A 20,096-nucleotide genomic window follows, 5' to 3' on the forward strand; every position below is an offset into this window, starting at 1 on the left:
ACATGGCCTTAGCTTCCCACCACATTCCTGCCGAATTCCGACTTTCGCCCATGCTCAGTGGGAGGAACAAGAGTGGCAGTGAGCAGCTCATTGATTTGTGTGCCCTTCTCCGCTGCCTGATGAATAGAATTCTATTAATAGTTACAATGCTGATGTCATCAATCCCATTTTTATTGAGAGAGGACACCAAATTATAAAAATTAATCTTCAGATTTCCAACAGGGGTCTGTGTTGCATTTCATAGATTCCACTTCTAAACACTTTTGTGTTTCCTCCCTTTTTTCCTGACATGAAGTCAAAGATCTAATACTTTTTCTTAGTACACAAAAGGCATCGTTCACGTAAATGTTGTTCACAAATATGTCTAAATCTGTGTTAGTGGGCATCCGCCTCAGAGGTGTGGCATTAAAGAAGCATAGTTAGGCAACCACATTAAAAAAGACCACTCGAAAATGTGCATTTTTTTTCTGTATTGTGGGGGAGGGAGGGGGGGTCAGAAAACCAGTAAAAATGTGCCCCTCTCCGCTGCCCCGCTTCCATGCACTCACCTCCCCTGGCTCCCGCTCCCGTCCGGACTAGGTCCCGTGCGCCAGTTTGCCAGTTTGTTCTTCAAACATATCTTCCGGCTGCATGGCCTTCCACTACACATTGTGTCCGATCGAGGAGTCCAGTTTGTGTAAAAATTCTGGCGTTCTTTATGTAACCAACTGCAGGTCATCCTTGACTTTTCTTCTGCTTACCACCCTCAGTCGAATGGTCAAGTACAGAGGGTAAACCAGACTTTGGGCTGCTACCTGCGCCACTTAGTCTCAGTCCGTCAAGACAACTGGACTGACCTTCTACCTTGGGCTGAGTTCTCTTACAATTCCCTGGACTCGCGATCTACTGGTTCGGCTCCGTTCTTTGTGGTCTATAGACACATTCCTTGCCCTCCTCTCCCGCTGTCTACTCCCTCTGTTGTCCCTTAGGTTGAGGATCTGGACCAGACCCGCCAGTCCCTTCTACGAGCTACAGACCGTACCAAGACCCAGGCTGATAAGAAACGTTGAGCTCCTCCTGTCTTCTTTCCTGGTGACAAAGTATGGCTATCCTCCAGATACGTCCGGCTTAAGATATCCAGCTACAAACTTGGGTCCCGGTTCCTTGGTCCCTTTGAGGTAATCAAGCGCATCAATCAAGTGGCCTACAAGCTCCGCCTTCCTCCATCAATGCGCATCCCGAACTCCTTCCATGTGTCCCTTCTGAAGCCAGTTGTCTTGAACAGCTTCACCCTGCAATCCCCTCCTCCGGCCCCTGAGGCGGATTCTCCAGATGTATATGAAGTCAAGGAGGTTCTGGACATGAAGTTCGTGAGGGGTAAGCGGTTCTTCCTTGTAGACTGGAAGGGGTTTGGGCCTGAGGAGAGATCCTGGGAGCCTGAAGAGAATATTTTTGATCGGACTCTCCTCCAGAGGTTTCTTGGGACCAAGAAGAAGAGGGGGAGGCCGAAAGGAGGGGGTACTGTCACGGGCACCACCGCGATCCATACCACGGATCGCGGGTGCACCCTTGCCCCTCTCCACTGCTCCAGCCCCGCTCCCGTGCACTCACCTCCCCAGGCTCCCGTTCCCATCCGGACTAGGTCCCGCGCACGGCCCCGCTCCCTAGGGCGCGTGCGGCAGTGCCTCCAGATTTAAAGGGCCAGTGCACAGGTTCTGTGTTTTACCCAATGGCTCCCATCATTCCCTGACGGATCTTTGTGTGTACTCCATGTTGAAAGCTCCCCTGCGATATTCCTGCGTTCCTGTCTGTTTCTGCGTTCCGGTGTTTCCTGCGTTACCTGAGTCCCTCCATGTTGCCGTGTTACCTGAGTCTGTCCGTGTTGCTGTGTTCCTGTGTCCCGTGTGCCTGTCCTCCCGTTCCCTCCTGCCTGACCTCCTGTTGCTGATCACGGATTTGGACTTGACTTTGCATCTCTGACGCCTGCCCTGACCTACTGCTTGGACCTGACCATGAGACTGTCTTCCGCTAAGGTACCTCGACCTCGGCTGACACCGCGGGCTAGTCGCACCTGTGGAACAACCTGGTGGTATCCTGCCACAGCAAGTCCATCCCACTTTGCGGCAGGCTCTGGTGAAAACCAGGTGCCACTTAGACTCCGGTCCCAGGTGTCGGCTAGTACCACCTCCCGCGGTGGTCCAGAGGATCCACTGACCCTGACAGATAGGACTTGTTTTATCTTTTCCCCCATGTACGGAGCAGTATGGAGCAACCATGCTGCCGTACATACACCCCCCTCATGTTTGTGTGAATTAGGCCTAACTTATATTTAGAATCAAGTATTTGTTCATACTGTGCTTCCACAAAAATAAGACATTGGGGCACATTTACTTACCCGGTCCTGTCGCAATCCCGCGGTGCGTTGTCCGACATGGATTCGGGTCTGCCGCAATTCACTAAGCCCGTGCGCCCGAGTTCCTGCATCCGTCACTTCTGCGCCGAGGTCCGCCGGAGTTCACCTGCTTCTTCCTGCTGTATGTGAGTGTGTGTCTTGCGACACAATTCCGTTTTTAAATTCTGCAGTTTGTCCGGATCTGTCAGGTTGTCCGACGGCCCGCCCCCCAATTTCTGTCGCGTGCAAGCCTGCGGCGATGCGCCACAATCCGATCATGTGTGCCAAAAACCCGGGGCAATTCGGCACACAAAGGAAATATTCGGGAAACCCGATGGAATCACGGTCCCGCAGACCCTTAGTAAATGAGCCCCATTGTCTTATATTAATAATTGCTCATAAATACACTCCAGGTCTTATTTTCAGGGAATGTCTTATTTTTTCATGAACAAGAATTTTTTCATTTCAACAAAAATAATCAACATTAATCAAGTAAGTAAAAATAATCATAATCAGGGACGTAGCCAGTTTATGGCTTAAGGCTCAGCCCCATTTTTTGGATTCTGACTTGCGTCGCTTTATGTGGTTATAACTTTTCAACACTGTTACTTATCAAAGCGATTATGAGATTGTTTTTTCCTCCCATGTTGTACTTGACTTAAATGGTACATTTTGGCAGATTTTTTTTTGTAAACTCAAAAATTTCCATTTTCAAAATTCAAAATCATAGTTTCAGGCATATAGACATAATTTTTTAAATGTCTGGATAATTTATTTTGATGTCAACAAATTGAATATCGGTTTTCAGTATTTTCAGAATTGACTATTTTGGGTTTAATTACTGTTTTGAATGAAATTTTAAATATTTAGCATTAAAAATCCCCTACCTAATCAACCCATTTTCAAATCTGCACCCCTCAAACTAGTAGAAACAACTTTTAGGAAGATTGTTAACCCATTGAGATCTTTATAGTAATTTAAATCAAAATGGAGGTGAAATTTAGAAATATGTTTATTTAGCCCTAAAATTTACACATTTCCAAAAGATTAAAAGAGAAACCCCAACTTACAAATTGTTCAGCAATTTCTCCTGAGTACAGAGAGCCCCCCACATGTGGTTGTTACTTGTTTTATAGGCACGTCGCGAGGCACAGAAGGGATGGAGCGCCCTGCAGCTGCCAGGATTTTAGTTTCCTCATTGGCCCCTTTTGTAGGCTATAAAATTTTAGCTTTTTCGTTAATGGGGCCATGTGATGGCATTTATTTTGTGGGATGAGTTGCCTTTTCCAGTGTTTCTATTTTGGAGTTGGTATCCCCTATTGTTGAAAATTTATGAACTTTTTTTTGAGGGCAGGAGTAGAAAAGCATCTATTCTGTACTGGATTTTTAACCTTTTTTTTGGTGTTCAACGTATAGCCATAATCACGTTATCCTTATTTTATGGGTCAGTACAATCTATCATTTGTGCATTGCCATCTTCCAAGTGGCAGAACATTTTTACTTTTTTGGCTACAGAGCCGGTTGATGCAACAGTATCATTCTGGAGTACATATGTTTTTTGTTCACTTTTTATTGCATTTTTGTGGGATTAAAAATCATAATTTTTGGCAGATTTTTAAGTTTTTTTTTAACGACATTTGTTGTGCGGGTTCAACAATTATTTATTTTTATTCTACAGGTTGTTACGGATGCTACTATAGGTGTGGGGATTGTGTAATGATTTTGACCTTTTTCTCATTATATGTCATTTCATGTGTTGAATAACATTTTTTTTTAACTTTTTTTATTTCTTCAACCTTGGGGCATGAACAAGCAATCATCTGATTGCTTGTTCATGATAATACTCTGAAATACTGATGTATTGCAGGGTATTAGCTGTGATCGGAGCCCCCCGAAGGCAGTTTAAAAGCTGCGGTCACAATGACACCCCGAGACCCCCGATGCCAGCTCGGCTCCAGTGCAGAGCCGAATCGGCATCAGCTCAGCGAGCGTCAACAACTTCTCTAACATCCATCTAACTCTCCAAACCCTGAATTTCTTGCTGAATTTCTTATGACTCTATTTTTATGAGAATCATCAACCCCAATCTCTTCCTTTAGCAATAGCACTTTGATGTACGTAGCGCATTTGCAACGCAATAATCAGTGATTTTTTTCCCTTAAATTCTTGCCCCATGTCACAACCTCTTGCAGAATCTAAATGATCTACCAATACTACTGTATGGTGTGGGGGGAGCTACAGCAATGACTGCCGCTAGGTCTCATTTTTTAGGGGAAGCTTATTTTCGGATGGTGTCTTATTTTCATTATTTTATTCTAAGCCCTGAAACGTAGGCAGGAACCCCTCTGCATACATACACAATCCAGTTATGTAGCTTGTTTTACCAGGGAAAAGTAAGCATAACTTTACAAGTTTTTAATCTTCTATTATATATCTTTTGTTGAATATAAACCATTGGATTTTTTGTTTCACAAATAAATTAGCATTCATTTAAAGTGGAGGTAAATTCTTTTCTTTGTATTATTTGTTGTATCTGAAGATATAGAACTAACCACCTGAGAATATATTTCCAACTACTTGGTGATCCAGCTACTGTATAAAGCTGAGGATGTACGACCCAGAAATGTTGCGCAGCAAATCTGCAGAAGAAAGTGTTAGATGTAGGAGCCCTAAAAGTATTAAAACCCATCTAAAACGCTTTTCTCATTATGTCAGTATAGTATAACTTTACCATCTGGTGTATAGACAACCCTCAGAAATTCAGGGAAGTGACACAGCAAGAATAAGAGGCAATAACTGTGTCATTAAACAAACCAATGATGTCTGCTAACTTTACACCAAACTCCACCACATAACGGAAAACAAACTTCTCCAAGGAAAACAGCACTGCTGTGGTGTCTGGAAAGTCTGTGTCCTTCAGTGTTTTCCATAAGACTTGCGATGAATAGAAAAAAGGGTAGGAAATATTCCATCAGTTAGAACCTTCCATGAGAACACATGCAGAAGCCGGTTTGTCCAGCCTGTGGTATAGTCACCACGTGTACATACTATGAGGATGCAAATACATTTTTCAATAAAAATTACAAGTGCTTTAAAATGTATCAAATAGGAATGCAGTATATCCACATTAGCAGCACGGGACCAGGTAACTTAACTTTTCTCCTTTAAGGTATTGTTCTCCGACGTGGAGTAAACAAAGTGTCACTCTTCCACTGGCCTTGAGAAAGGTATCTGTTACGTGAAAGGTATGCATGCGGTTCAAGCCTTTTGCGCCTTCTGTTAACCTGTATGGACTCATTATTCATTATGCGGCTATATGGAATCTGTAGCATAGGGTGTACAAGCCCTGAAATAATAACAATTGCAAACCACCAGTAATTGCAATTATTTCTTGTGCTGTTCAGTGCTGTTTAATGCTGTAATATCCTATGCTAGTGATGGTAAACCGAGTGCCCAAATCACAACCAAAAACACACTTATTGCAAAGTGCCAACACAAAATTAACTTATTGTTAACACATGTCTTTAAATCATATTGGCATCCTAAGGAATCTGTGAATATTTCAGTGCTTCTCATCATTTAACTTCTTAAATGTCATCTGCTTTGGTATTTATGATGGCCTTAAACTGATATAAGTATCTGCTTTTTAGGACATGGAATTCACAGCATGATAGAAACAATTAACCCCTTTGAATCACAGCCTTAATTTTTCGCTCCCTACCTTCAAAAGTCTAGAAATGTGTGAGGGCTTATTTTCTGCGTAACAAATTTTACTTCTCAGTGATGTTATCTATTATTCCATGCCATGTACTGGGAAGCTGGAGAAAAATTCCAAATGTGGTAAAATTTGCGAAAAAATGCATGCTCAGCTTTTACAACTTAAATTATGTTCATCAAATGATACACCTACTTTATTCATTGATTCGGTACGAACACCGTAATACCACATTTAAAAAAAATAAATTTAAAACAATATTTGAAAAAAAAAACACGTTTTCATTTCGCCATCTTCTGACACTAATAACTTTTTCATACTTCGGTCTATGGAGCTGTATGAGACGTAATTTTTTTGCAAGATAAGCTGACGTTTTCATTGCTACCATTTTGGGGACTTTGCAACCTTTTGACCACTTTTTCTTACATTTTTTATGTGATGTAAAATGCCATAAAAGTGGCGTTACGGACATTTGGACGCTATTTTCTGTTATGGGGTTCACCGCTGCGCTGCGAATAATTGTTTTTATATTTTGATTGATCGGGCATTTTGGGACACTGTGATACCCAACATATTATATCAGTTCTAGAAAAAGGGGCCTATCTGAATTTTTAGGGTTTTTATTTTTTTACTTTTTTAAAAAAAACTTTTTATTACTTTTTAGACCCTCTATGATACTTTAACCCTAGACAGTCTGATGGTTCCTACCATAAAGTCTGATCGTTCCTACCATACACTGCAATACTACCGTGGTACATGGTGTTTTTACACATGATTCATTAAAATGTGCACTTTGTAAGACCGGAAGCTGTGTGGTTTCTGTAGATTTGTTACAATGTGCACATTCCGTCGGGGAGTCCGACAGAAATGCAATCCGCGGACACTTTTTTTTTTTAACCATGAAAAACATTTTATTAATATCAATAGCAACAGTTAGAAAGCAATTTCAAATACATATTATATACCGTATATACTCGTGTATAAGCCGAGTTTTTCAGCACAAAAAATGTGCTGAAAAACGACCCCTTGGCTTATACACGAGTCATACAGTCATAAAAAAATCTTTAAAAAATAATAAACTTATATACTCACCCTCCGGTGGCCCCGACCTGCAGCGCTGCTCCCCCGATGTCCGCGCGGGTCCTCTTCTGGCTTCGGTGCCCGTCTTCTGTCTTCACTAACTTCGTGCCGGGCGCCGCCATTGTTCTCCCCTGGACGGCGCCTAGTATGACGCGCCGCTGCTGACGTCATACTAGGCGCCGCCTGGAGGAAAAACATGGCGGCGCCCGGCACGAAGTTAGTGAAGACAGAAGACGGGCGCCGAAGCCAGAAGAGGACCCGCGCGGACATCGGGGGAGCAGCGCTGCAGGTCGGGGCCACCGGAGGGTGAGTATATAAGTTTATTATTTTCTTTTAATGCTGGGCTGGCTGTATATTACTGTAGGCAAGCTGTAAACTACTGGGGGCAGTGCTGTATACTACTGGGGGCAGTGCTGTATACTACTGGGGGCAGTGCTGTATACTACTGGGGGCAAGCTGTATACTACTGGGGGCAAGCTGTATACTACTGGGGACTGGCTGTATACTACTGGGGGCAGTGCTGTATACTACTGGGGGCAGTGCTGTATACTACTGGGGGCAGTGCTGTATACTACTGGGGGCAGTGCTGTATACTACTGGGGGACTGGCTGTATACTACTGGGGACTGGCTGTATACTACTGGGGGCAGGCTGTATACTACTGGGGGCAGGCTGTATACTACTGGGGGCAGGCTGTATACATACTGGGGGGTTCTGTGACTAATGCATTTCCCACCCTCGGCCTATACTCGAGTCAATAGGTTTTCCCAGTTTTTGATGGTAAAAACTCGGCTTATACTCGGGTCGGCTTATACTCGAGTATATACGGTAATTTCCATTTCTATTTCTTTCCTTTTTTTTTCTTTTTTTTTTACAAAGGTCATCTTTCATAAAATTAATCACCGTTGCATACAATATATCACAATTACCCTTTCCTCCCTCCCCCTTATCCCCCCTCCCCATACCGACAGGCAGAAAAAAAAAAATTAATAATTCAAATAATTTCCCCCCAACTAGGGTTTAGAGTTCCATTTACCCCATAAACTTTCCCATTTTTTTCTTCCTTCCAATCCTTGCCTTTTGAACCAGACTTTTTCGTATTGCTTGATTTTATCGACCAGTTTCATCCATCCTTCTATAGAAATAGCCCCTGCATTCCCCCAGTTTCTTGCGATATACACTTTTCCCAGGTGCGTAACTCTCTGCACCAATAGCTGTGACCCTTGATCTACTCCACATCTCACCATATCTCCCAGAATCGCCACCCGTATCGTTGGGGTAATTTTTGTTCTTAAAATGTTTGAGATATAAGCAAAAAATCTCCCATTATTGGGCAAAACCAGATGACATGAGCAAAATCCACTTCTTGTCCACCACACCTCAAAAATCTATAATCAGCCCACACCTTCATTTTATGTAACAGTGCTGGTGAAAAATAAATCATGTGAAAGATACTGTGTTGGATTAATCTGTGGTTCCAGCCCAAAGAACAGTGTCTGATATTTCTGTGAATTCTATTCCATACAATAGGGGCATTGTCCTCTATTGCTACTAACTTTTCCCATTTATCTTGTGATTTGTGTCTATTGTTAAATGTCATACTCCTCACCAGATACTTATAAATCTTAGAGTTCATTTTCCTTGTATTTTTACCATTTTTAACCATCTCTATGCAATCATGTAATACTACCCTCAAGCCATACCCTTTTCTTTTCCTACAATCCAGTGCTTGTACTATTTGGCCATATCTCAGAAAATCTCCTTTACCTGAGATTATATGCCTCTACAAGTTGATCAAAAGATTTAAACCTCCCTTCTGCAATAAATTGTGCTATGCACCTAACCCCCTTCTCTTCCCAAAACCTTAGGTCGGGTACTTTTACTAATTCCAAAATCAGATAGTTACCCCTTAAAGGTGTCATGTCCAAAAAGACATGAATTCCCAATAATTCTTTAAAGCATGCCCATCTTTTAAAGTGTAACCTTCATTCTGAACAAAAAAAATACATAATTCTGCTCCAGGTGTCCCTGGGAATCATTCCTCAAAATATTTTCCCTCTCGGTCCTCATTTAGTACCTCTTTTGGCCCATAGCAACCAGGGTTTCCAGCTCTCAAAAAAACTACAATCAGCAAGATGGAGGGGCAGAGCCTGCCTCCTGTCACCTCATCACAAGCGCATATTGCTGACCAATCACACCAGAGCTATCCACCTCTCTCTCTCATATCTATCTATCTATCTATCTATCTATCTATCGACTGCCTGACGACAAAGGCCTCGTCGCACGAGGTGGAATAAAAGACCAAGTCTGTTTTTCACTATATGGAGTGCTGCCGATTTTTACTTTTGGTATCTATCTATCTATCTATCTAAAAAATAAGAGGTGAAATAAGCACCCTTTTTTTTTACTAAATTGGAGTGCTGCCGGTTTCTATTTTTTACATATCTCTGGACTCTGTATGGTGAGAGTGTAGGATAGCACCCTTTACAACTTCTTCGGAGGACTGTGCTGCTAAACTTTTTTATTTTTTATATCTATCTATATATCATCTATCTATCTATTATCTATCTAGCTATGTATGTATGTATCTATCTATCTATCTCATATCTATCTATTATCTATCTAGCTATCTATGTATCTATCTATCTCATATCTATCTATCTATCTATCTCATATCTATCTATCTATTTATCTATGTATCTATCCAGGTACATACCTATCTATGTAAAACTTCAGCACAGCACATGAGGGCACAGCTTGGAGAGTTTTTCCTGCCACTTCCTTGTGTGAGGTGATGTGGTGAGGGGTGGGGCGGCAGTTTCTGTCTGTGTGGATTATTTCTTTATACACAAGTGCAGGGAAAGCTAAGGGAGAGATAATAGTTTAGGTGTTTGGTTACTACATTAGTGAGGGCTTCTCCCTGCACATGACTGAGTGCTGGGGCAGTGAGACATGAGGTAATCAGCTAATTGGAGGGAGAGAGATGGGGGCGTGTCTCTCCTTCCGTAGTCTCAGGTCTTTATGAAGACGGAATGTCCATAGTAACAGCTATCTGAGCAGTCACTGCCATCTAGGGGAAGTCTGCAGAATACAAGAGGAAGGATCAAGATTCGGGTAACTAATCCAATTGCAAAAGTGCTTAAAATTACCTGCCCTACAACATATGAAAAGTTTTTTGAAATGACGGTTTTACTTTAAATAACAGCTTGGAAATTTCCCACTGTTTAAAAATATTAGTATTCAGGATGACACTCTCCAGTATAGCCGAAACAAAAAAGGTATCCCCAATCCACCGTACAAATAAAATTTGGGGCAACAGGATCATTTTGATTAAACCTATTCTATCCGCTCTAGAAAGGGGTAGTCTGTCCCAGCAGTGAATTCTATCTCTAATAGCCCCCAGCAGGGGGATCAAATTTAAAGGGGTTATCCGAGTTTTGATAAAAAAATATATGTGGCCGGGAGCGGGCTGACTAAAACAATAAAGCTGTACTTACCTCCCGGTGCCCTCAGCTTCCGGCCGGACACGACAACCTTCCGGCCCCCATACACAATGCTGTGTATAGGGATGGATAGGCGTACCCGGCCACGGCCGGCCCGAAGCTGAATCCAGCGCTGCTCCGGCGGCCATGTTTGTTTACATGGCGCCCGGACCGGAGCGACAGCAGCGCTGGATACGGGAGGGCACCGAGAGGTAAGTACAGCTTTATTATTTTAGTCAGCCCGCTCCCGGCCACATATATATATATTTTTTTAAACTCGGACAACCCCTTTAATTCTACAAACTTATCCAACTTACTTGAGACCTGAATGCCAAGGTACCTAAAACTACCTTCACAGATCGAGATATTCTTATCATGCATTTCCTCCCTGACTCCTACATCCAGAGGCAATAGAAGTGATTTTTCCCAGTTTATTTGTAAACCAGACCACTTCCCAAATTCATCAATCGTCTCCACTACCCTTGGGACCGTATTGGGAGTGTCTTCAAGATATAAAATCAGGTCGTCGGCATATAGGCAAAGTTTGTCTAGGTGGCATCCACTTCCCCCATATGCTATCTGTCCATCCTGTCTAAGCAGGATTGCCAGTGGTTCAATATATATGGCGTAAAGTAGAGGGGAAAGGGGGAATCCCTGTCTTGTTCCTCTAGACCAGTGGTGGCGAACTTATGGCACGGGTGCCAGAGGTGGCACTCAGAGCCCTCTATATGGGCACCTGCGCCATCACCCCAGGGTAGAGTTTGCCAAATAGGACTCAAGGCCTCTTGCAGCCCCAGGCAGCCCAGGACCCTAGAAGGAAGCTACAATGATAATCCAAACTTCTTCTCCTTCTTTCTACTGTATTGGGGTTCTCTGGTGCCTATACAATTTAAACGTGACAGAGCAGGGAGTAATAAGTTAATGCTTAAATTGTCGCATTGGCACTTTGTGAAAAATATGCAGGTTTTGGTTGTAGTTTGGGCACTCGGTGTCTAAAAGGTTTGCCATCACTTTAGACAATGGGAACGGGTCAGACTGGGGATCCATTCACCACTACTCTTGCCAGAGGAGACTCTGGATCCGTCTGATAAAATTGGGGCCAAAGCTTTCCAATACTGACCAAAGGAAGCTCCACTCCACCCTGTCAAAAGCCTTAACGGCGTCCAAAGACAGGATGGAGCCTCCCCTCCCTCATCTCTATTGCCGAATACAGCCTGTGGATACACTCATTCATTCTGTGTCCTGGCATAAATCCATTTTGGTCTGTGTGTATAATGGTAGTAATAACCTCCTGAAGTCTGTTTGCTAACAGTTTGGCTATAATCTTTCCATCTGTGTTCAATAGTGAGATGGGTCGATAAGAACCCACCTCCAACAAATCTTTTTTCGGAATTACTATGATATTTGCTTCTAACATAGAGCCCAAAACTCTCCCCTTCACCCCCGGGTCTTCCAGAATATCAAAAAGCATCGGCATTAGCTCTGCCTCATACTTCCTATATACAGGTATAAAAGGTAAGCCATCTGTCCCTGGAGACGAGTCTTTTATATATCCCTTTACAGTCCTAAGTAACTCTGCCAGAGTGATTGGTGCCTCAAGTTTTTCTCTTTGCTTATCGGTAGAGTTTGGGAAATTTTATTCTACTTAGATATCCCTCGACATCTGATTTGGAGCAGGGCGCTCCAAAGGTGTATGGGTCTTTATAGAAAGATTTAAATTGTTTTATCACCTCCCCTAATTCCCTTACAATCACACCTCGCTCCCCTCGAATTGCAGAAATATAACTATCCCTTAGTAAATAAGCCCCATCATTACTAATAATGGATAAAACGCAGATATGTTTTGAGTTGCAGTTGTCTTATTGTGTTTGCAATGCTTTTTAACCCCTTAACCACCTGGCCCTTTTTTGTTTTTTCAGTTCCATTTTTCACTACCCACCTTCAAGAATCTATAACTTTTTTATTTTTACATGTAAAGAGCTCTGTGACGGCTTGTTTTCTACGTAAAAATTCCAAATGCAGTGAAAATGGTAAAAAAAACGCATTTGCGCCATATTCTTGTGGGCTTGGATTTTAGGGCTTTCACTTTCACCAAATGATAGGTCTACTTTATTCTTTGGGTCAGTACGGTTACAGGAATAACAAATTTGTATAGGTTTTATAATGTTTACAAAAATTAAAACCTAACATAAAAAGAAATAGCGCTCGGCACAATCCAGATTATGGCGATGACAATCGCAAGCCAATCGCGGGGCAATAGTAATCACTGCAGGTAGACTCCGGTGATACAATCCTCTTCTAATAGCACTCTAGGTGGTGCTCAGCTAATATGGTAAACTGTCCAGTAAATAATCAAGGAAGAAAGGATGAGCGGCACTCACCATTGCTGTGCAATGACCTTTGGCTTGATGATGCGCCAGTAGGCGCGAAACGACTCGTCGCCAGGTCCCGCTCCTCCCTGTACTTGCACCCGAAATAAAGATATCAATTGCACAGCAATGGTGAGTGCCGCTCATCCTTTCTTCCTTGAAAAATTAAAACCTGTACAAAAAAATTTGGGGGGATTTTGCGACTTTTTCACACTTCGTTGTACGGAGCTGTGGGTGTAGTCATTTTTGTGACTTTTTATGACGTTTTCAATGCTTCAATTTTAAGGACTGTACAACCTTTTGATCACTTTTTATTGATTTTTAATTTTTCAAAATGGCAAAAAAGTGCCATTTTTAAATGCAGTGAAAAACGTTATTATATTTTGATAGATCGGGCATTTTCAGACATTTTTTTTATTTATTTTTTTTATTTTTACTTTTACTATTGTTCAGACTCCCTAGGGTACTTAAACCCTAGGTTGCCTGATCTATCCTATCATATACTACTGTATGGCAGTATATGGGGATTTTCCTCCTTATTCATTACAATGTGCTGAGCGCACATTGTAATGAAAGGGTGAAAACGAAACAACCTCGGATCGCCTCTTTCCGATGACGTCACGGGGAGCGTGACATAAGACGTCTTTAGGTGTTTCCTTCTGCTTCCACGCTAATTGGGGGAACAGGAATGGGAAGAGGGCAGAAGTGGTTAATTAAAGCTCCTCACTTCATATCGGTGAATCAGCACGGTGCACGGTACAACCCCCGTGCCTGTAGGGATTAATCAGAGTTGCAGTGTCTAATCAGACGCAGTCCAGCTGTGATCAAACATCTGCCCCCACAGAGCGCCATTCTCCCCTTTAACAGGTGAAAACTAGAATGTGAAAATGTCCGTATAAATAACATATAAAGTTAAAGCACACATATACACATCACATATTAACAAATATTTAAAAATAAACATTAATATTCCCCAATAAAATAAAATAAAAATCTCCCACTACATTTTATTCCCCCAACCCGTCCCCCCCTCCCTCCGGGTTTTTGTAAATGTAAAAAAAATTGTGTTGCAGTGTCCGGAAAAAAAGAGGCACATATTGGAAGAGCTACTAACTCCCAAATTAGCCAGAAAAACACACATAAAAAAACAATGTTAGTGCTCTAACTCCACAATAAAACGTTAAGATTGAGAATTCCACAGAACGGTCTCACCCAGTTCCTTATAGATCGGAGATTGAAGAAATTTCCTCAGTAATTCCTCCTGTCACGATGTTCACTTCTCTATACTGGATCCTGTGGGAGACCACGCTACACTCTCGTGCACGCGATCACAGCACCGGTCCTGTATCAGGAAGAATTTGGACAGATGGTGCAGATCACCAAGGATAAGAGTAAAATGAATTTTATTCCAGCATACTCACAAACATATTTATATATGGTATTAAAATGGTTAAAAACGCCAGAGGACCTCATGCCCGACCTAGGTTTTGCCCTTTCAGCTTCATCTGTAAACACGAGCGCTGGATGAGTTGATTAAAGCTTTATTTTGTTTTTTTTTTTAAAAGCCCGCCTGCAAAATGTTTCTAATAGTCGGACAACCCCTTTATATAACTACTCTACAGAATTGTGTTGCATGTTGTATGTTCAAAGTGCACCTAAAATAAAATGGTGCACAGTTCCGGAGCACTGGCCCATTGAAAGAATAATAAAAAAAACCTCCATATGCCTCTTTAGAAAATAAGTGAAGTGAAGATACAGTTACAAGCAGGTTACAGGTAGTAAAGATAACTGGTTCTTTTGAGAATTCTACCGTATGTGGATTTCATTATTTCCACGGGGGAACAGAGCATTACTGCAAAGTATAAAAGAGGTTAATAAGTCCAGGATACAGACTCTATATCCTGCGACTCAGGAAAGGATTAAATTCTTGATGACCATGAATTCCGCAGGGAATTTAGGACATCTTTTATTTAATATCTCCTTAATTCCTCTTGTGTTCAGCTAAGGTTACAGAGTCGATGTCACTACCACTTTCTTGGGTGGACTGAACTGTATGTTACTGATATTATTCCCTGATAATACAGATTAAGGCCTCCTGCACATGTCCAGATAGTTCCCTTTAGTCTATGGGACTGTGTTTGCGGACCTAAAAATCTGGACGTGTGTATAATGCCAGATATATTTTTTAAAGGGCGTACACAGATGTAGCAAATTGAAGTATAGTGCAGTATAATGCCAAACTGCTCAGTTTACTGCCAAATTCATCAGCGAAGGAGCAGATGAGTGAAAAGCTGAGAAATACAGACCCAGACCTCTTACAGCAAATAAGTAAGATATCTGTCTGCACAGAGCTTGACTCAAATCTATGCTTTCCAACACTGCTGGAAATCTGCTCAACACAGTCTAAAGCAGTTTACTTTTCTTCTCCTCACTGTTACATATATGACAACTTCAGATGGAAGATGGAGCTGAGCAGTTTAGCAGGCAGAAAACTGCATCATAATAAACAAATCTCCCCCTAAATTAATTATAACAATTACAAGAAACAGTTGGCCCAACATTTCATAATGGTGTTTGGAATTGTTGGATTTGTAAATGTATGCTGCTGAACCAACATGCTGGGAATATCTTCTCTTTAACCCCTTAATGACCGCCGTATCGGCTTTTTACGGCGGTCATTAAGGGTACTTCTTCTGACGCGTACGCCTTTCTACGGCGGCGCGTCAGAAGAAGATTTCGGGACACCGGGTCTCGCTGGTGCCGGTGTCGGGCTGTGATATCACAGCCCAGACCTGGCACTAACACCCGATCCCGGGTGTTTAACCCCTTACACGCCGCGGTCAAGCATGACCACGGCGTGCAAGTGTGTCCCCTGTGGATCAGACCCCCCCCCCCCCCGGTGAGCTTACCCGATCCCTCCGATCCCTCCTGCCTCAGCCCCGGGTTCCAACGAGTGACCCGGGGCTGTCGGCTCCTCTCTGTGCCGGGTTCCGCCTCCTACTTACACTATACACTGCAATACAAGTGTATTGCAGTGTAAAGGCTTGAATAAGCGATCGGATGATCGCTTATTCAAGCCAAGAAGTAATGTCAAAAAAGTAAAAAAAAATAAAAATAAATCTTTTTATAATATAATTAAATAAATAAATAAAATAGTCCCATAAAGTCCCATAATCTCCCCAGTAACACATAAAATGCAAATAAAGTAAATAAAACACAAAAACACGTACATATTTGGTATCACCGCGTCCGTATTAATCTGTACAATAAATCTAAATCAATATTGAACCCGCTCGGTGAACTACATAAAAAAAAACTTCCCATAATATACAATTTTCCATCAAACACCATCACAAAAAATGTTCTAAAAAGTGATCAAAAAAAGTTCCGTTCCCTAATATGATACGACTGAAAAGAACAACTGTTTTCGCAAAAAATAAGCCCTCAACCAGATCTGACAACAGAAAAATACAGAAGTTATGGCCCTGAAAAGTTGTCAAGGAAAATTGAGCAAAAATAAGAAAAACTATATAAATGAGGTATCACCGCAATCGTAGTGAACCAGAGAATAAAGATAAAATATTATTTTTACGTTACGGTGAGCGGGGGAAAAAAATGCTAACAATCCAAAATAAAAATTGATGATTTTGTTTGTGTCCCCCTTGAAATAGTTAATAAAATCTCATGAATAAGCTTTAGACTCCCAAAATAAATTATCTATACATTGTATCTCATCCCGTACATAATATATCATATATCATATGTTCGCATTACCAAAAAAAAAAAAAATGTATAGGTCGTACAATGTGACAATACAAATCTGCTGTGAATGGCGCCTCCATTCATTCTATCAGTAAACTCGGGAGGAATTGGGCATCAAGCGTTGCAGTGCGTTTCATCATTTAATTTATTCTGAAAATGTCAGTCTTGGCCTAAATGAATGTATTTTCCAAAAAAATTCTATAGTTTCTAAATCGCAGGTCCATATTTTTTAACCTATGTGAAACACTTAAAGGGTTAATAGACGTTGTTTTACATATGTTGAGGGATGAACTTTCTATAGTGGGGTAATTTATGGGGTTTTACTATTATTTAGGCTTCTCAGAGTCACTTGAAAGAATAGATGTCCCTCAAAATGTGAGTTTTGGCAATTTTCATGAAAATAAGAAAAATCGCACCTAAAGTTCTGCACCTCATAACATCCTAGAAAAATGACCGGAAGCATAAAATATCATCCCAACATAAAGCAGATATTCTGTAAATGTTAATTATCAAACTTTTTGGGTAGTTTTACATCTTGTCTGGAAACCAGAACATTTCAAACTTGGAAAATGAAGAATTTTTAGAAACTTTTGCCAAATTTTCACTTTTTTTCAGAACGAAACGCAAAACTTATCACTTAAATTTTATAACTAAAATGAAGTACAATGTGTCACGAGAAAACATTCTCAAAATCACCCGGATATGTTAATGCGTTCCGAAGTTATAACCAATTATTGTGAGACATTTCAGATTTGAAAAATCGAGTCTGGTCATTGAGCTGAAAACTAGTGTCGGTGATAAGGGGTTAAGAGACTCCTGGAAGAAGATATAACTAGGAATAAGTCCCCAAGCTCACACCTCGGTACAGGTGTAGCCACGCCCCTCTCACGTCACAAAGGGGTTGAGATTAGGTAGAGATTCCAAAAATATCATGCCACCTGGAAGGCTTCCCAAAAGCATTTCTAGCGGAGGTACCTGCTACTATTTAATTAGTAAGTATATTAATTTTGTTCCCCTTTAGTTTAATAGCTATTTCTGTATTTGTTATATGTATACTGTTTGATAACCTTTTTTACCTGACAATTGTATTTTTTATGCGGGCACTGTACTTTTCGTATATTAAATTTTCAAAACTTAATAAGTCTTTGTAGCCTTAGAGAATCTAAGTTTCTGAAGACATAGCACTTCTAGGATCCATACTTTAGGAATCGTATAGATCAGTGGTGGCTAACCTATGGCACTGGTGCCAGAGGTGGCACTCAGAGCTCTTTCTGTGGGCACTCAGGCCATCACCAGAGATGACTCCAGGAATCTTCCTGCAGTCCCAGACAGCCCAGGACTTGCTGTGCACAGAGCTATTTTAAAGTGACAGCTGGGACTATTTTCTGCTTTATTGTGTCCTCAGGGGCTGGTATCAATGAAAACTGTGACAGAGAAGGGAGTATAAATTACAAATAAAATTTCTTGGCACTTTGCGATAAATAAGCGGGTCCTGGTTGTAGTTTGGGCACTTGACCTCTAAAAGGTTTGCCATCAGTGGTATAGATAATTATGTAATTTTTAATGTGTAATTTGGGTCTATAAATGCTTGAGGTACTTATGCCTTATTAATATTAATTATTGAATTAAAGATAGAATAATGGTGACATCTTGTCTATGTGGGCAGGGTTTTAAGTGCTAAATTTGAGGCTCTCTAGTGTACACTCTGACGGCACTCAAGACTGGGAGATCGCCACAACTCACATGAGTTAATATAGTATTATACATAAATACACCAGAACCAAGCTCCATACAGAAGAACTGCACCAAAACTGAGCTCTGTACAAAAATGCTGCATCAGATCCAGGGTCCATACATGCAGTAGAAAATTAATGTTCTATACGGATCCCCCTGTATCAAATTAATACATTTTGTTCCCCCTGTATTAAAATAATTTACTAGATAAATAATTTACTGTATACATTCACTTAAAACAGGGGACATGATTTATAGTAATCTATACTTTGCCCCCTGTAACAAGAAAATAAAATCACTTATTTGTCCCACACTCCCAATGTGTCCTTCTCCTCCTGCTGTGGATGCAAATAAAGCTCAGCTCAGATTAAAAAAAATGTCCAGGGAGGAGACATATATATGTATATATTGTACAGTACAGTAGGAGGGAAAAAAGTATTTAGTCAGCCTCAAATTGTGCAAGTTCTCCCAAAAAATTAGAGAGGCCTGTAATTGACATTAGAGGTAGAACTCAACTTTGAGGGACAAAATATGAAAATAAATCCAGAAAATAATTTATTATTTTATTAATTTTATTTATTAATTTATTTGCAAATTATGGTTGATATGTATTTGGTCACCTACAAACAAGCAAGATTTATGGCTCTCACAGACCTGTAACTTCTTCTTTAAGCGGCTCCTCTGTCCTCCACTCATTACCTGTAGTAATGGCTTCAGTAATGGCTATCAGTATAAAAGACACCTGTCCGCAACCTCAATCAGTCAAACTCCAATCTCCACCAATCAAGAGCTGTTGATGGCCACAACAAACAAAATTGTAGAACTGCATCAGTCTAGGAAGACTGAATCTGCAATAGGCAAGTAACTTGTTGTGAAAGAAAGCAGCTGTGAGAGCAATAATTAGAAAATGGAAGACATACAAGATCACGGATAATCTCCCTCAATCAGGAGCTCCACACAAGATCTCACCCCAAGAGGTCAAAATGGTCTCAAGTACGGTGAGCAAAAATCCAAGAACCACACAGGGGACTTAGTGAATGACCTGGAGAAAAATGGGAACAATGTAACAAAGGCTACCATCAGTAACACACTTACTTTAAATCTGTTGACTTACAGACTCGATATGTGGAGTCTCTTTCATCTTCCATGATTAAGTCCACCATGTTAGCATATTGAAGTCGCCAGGTCTCTGCAGGTCTAGCAATACAAAATTTTAGCTTTGATTCTTCATAAACAGTAGCCAAAACATTAACAGTGCCCCCACAGAAGCCAACATAATCACTATGCCCACACAGTAATCAATATACTAAAGGTGTTAGGCACAATTAGGCACAGTTCCCCTACAGTAGCCAATACTATAACAGCAATAATGTAGTCAACATAGTAATTAGTCAAAGTCATTAGTTAGACAAGGTGCTCCACAGCAACCGTTATTGGAAAGGACCCCGAAAGCAACCCAGTTTATTCACAGGGCCCTCACAACAGCCTACTACAGTCACATGATCCATCCAGAAGCCATTATATTCACAGCAGCCAGTACATTCAACCCCCAACATACAGTATAGTAACAGCCACGCAGCAACC

The sequence above is a fragment of the Engystomops pustulosus genome, chromosome 7 (assembly GCF_040894005.1).
Source record: "Engystomops pustulosus chromosome 7, aEngPut4.maternal, whole genome shotgun sequence".
NCBI lineage: Eukaryota > Metazoa > Chordata > Amphibia > Anura > Leptodactylidae > Engystomops > Engystomops pustulosus.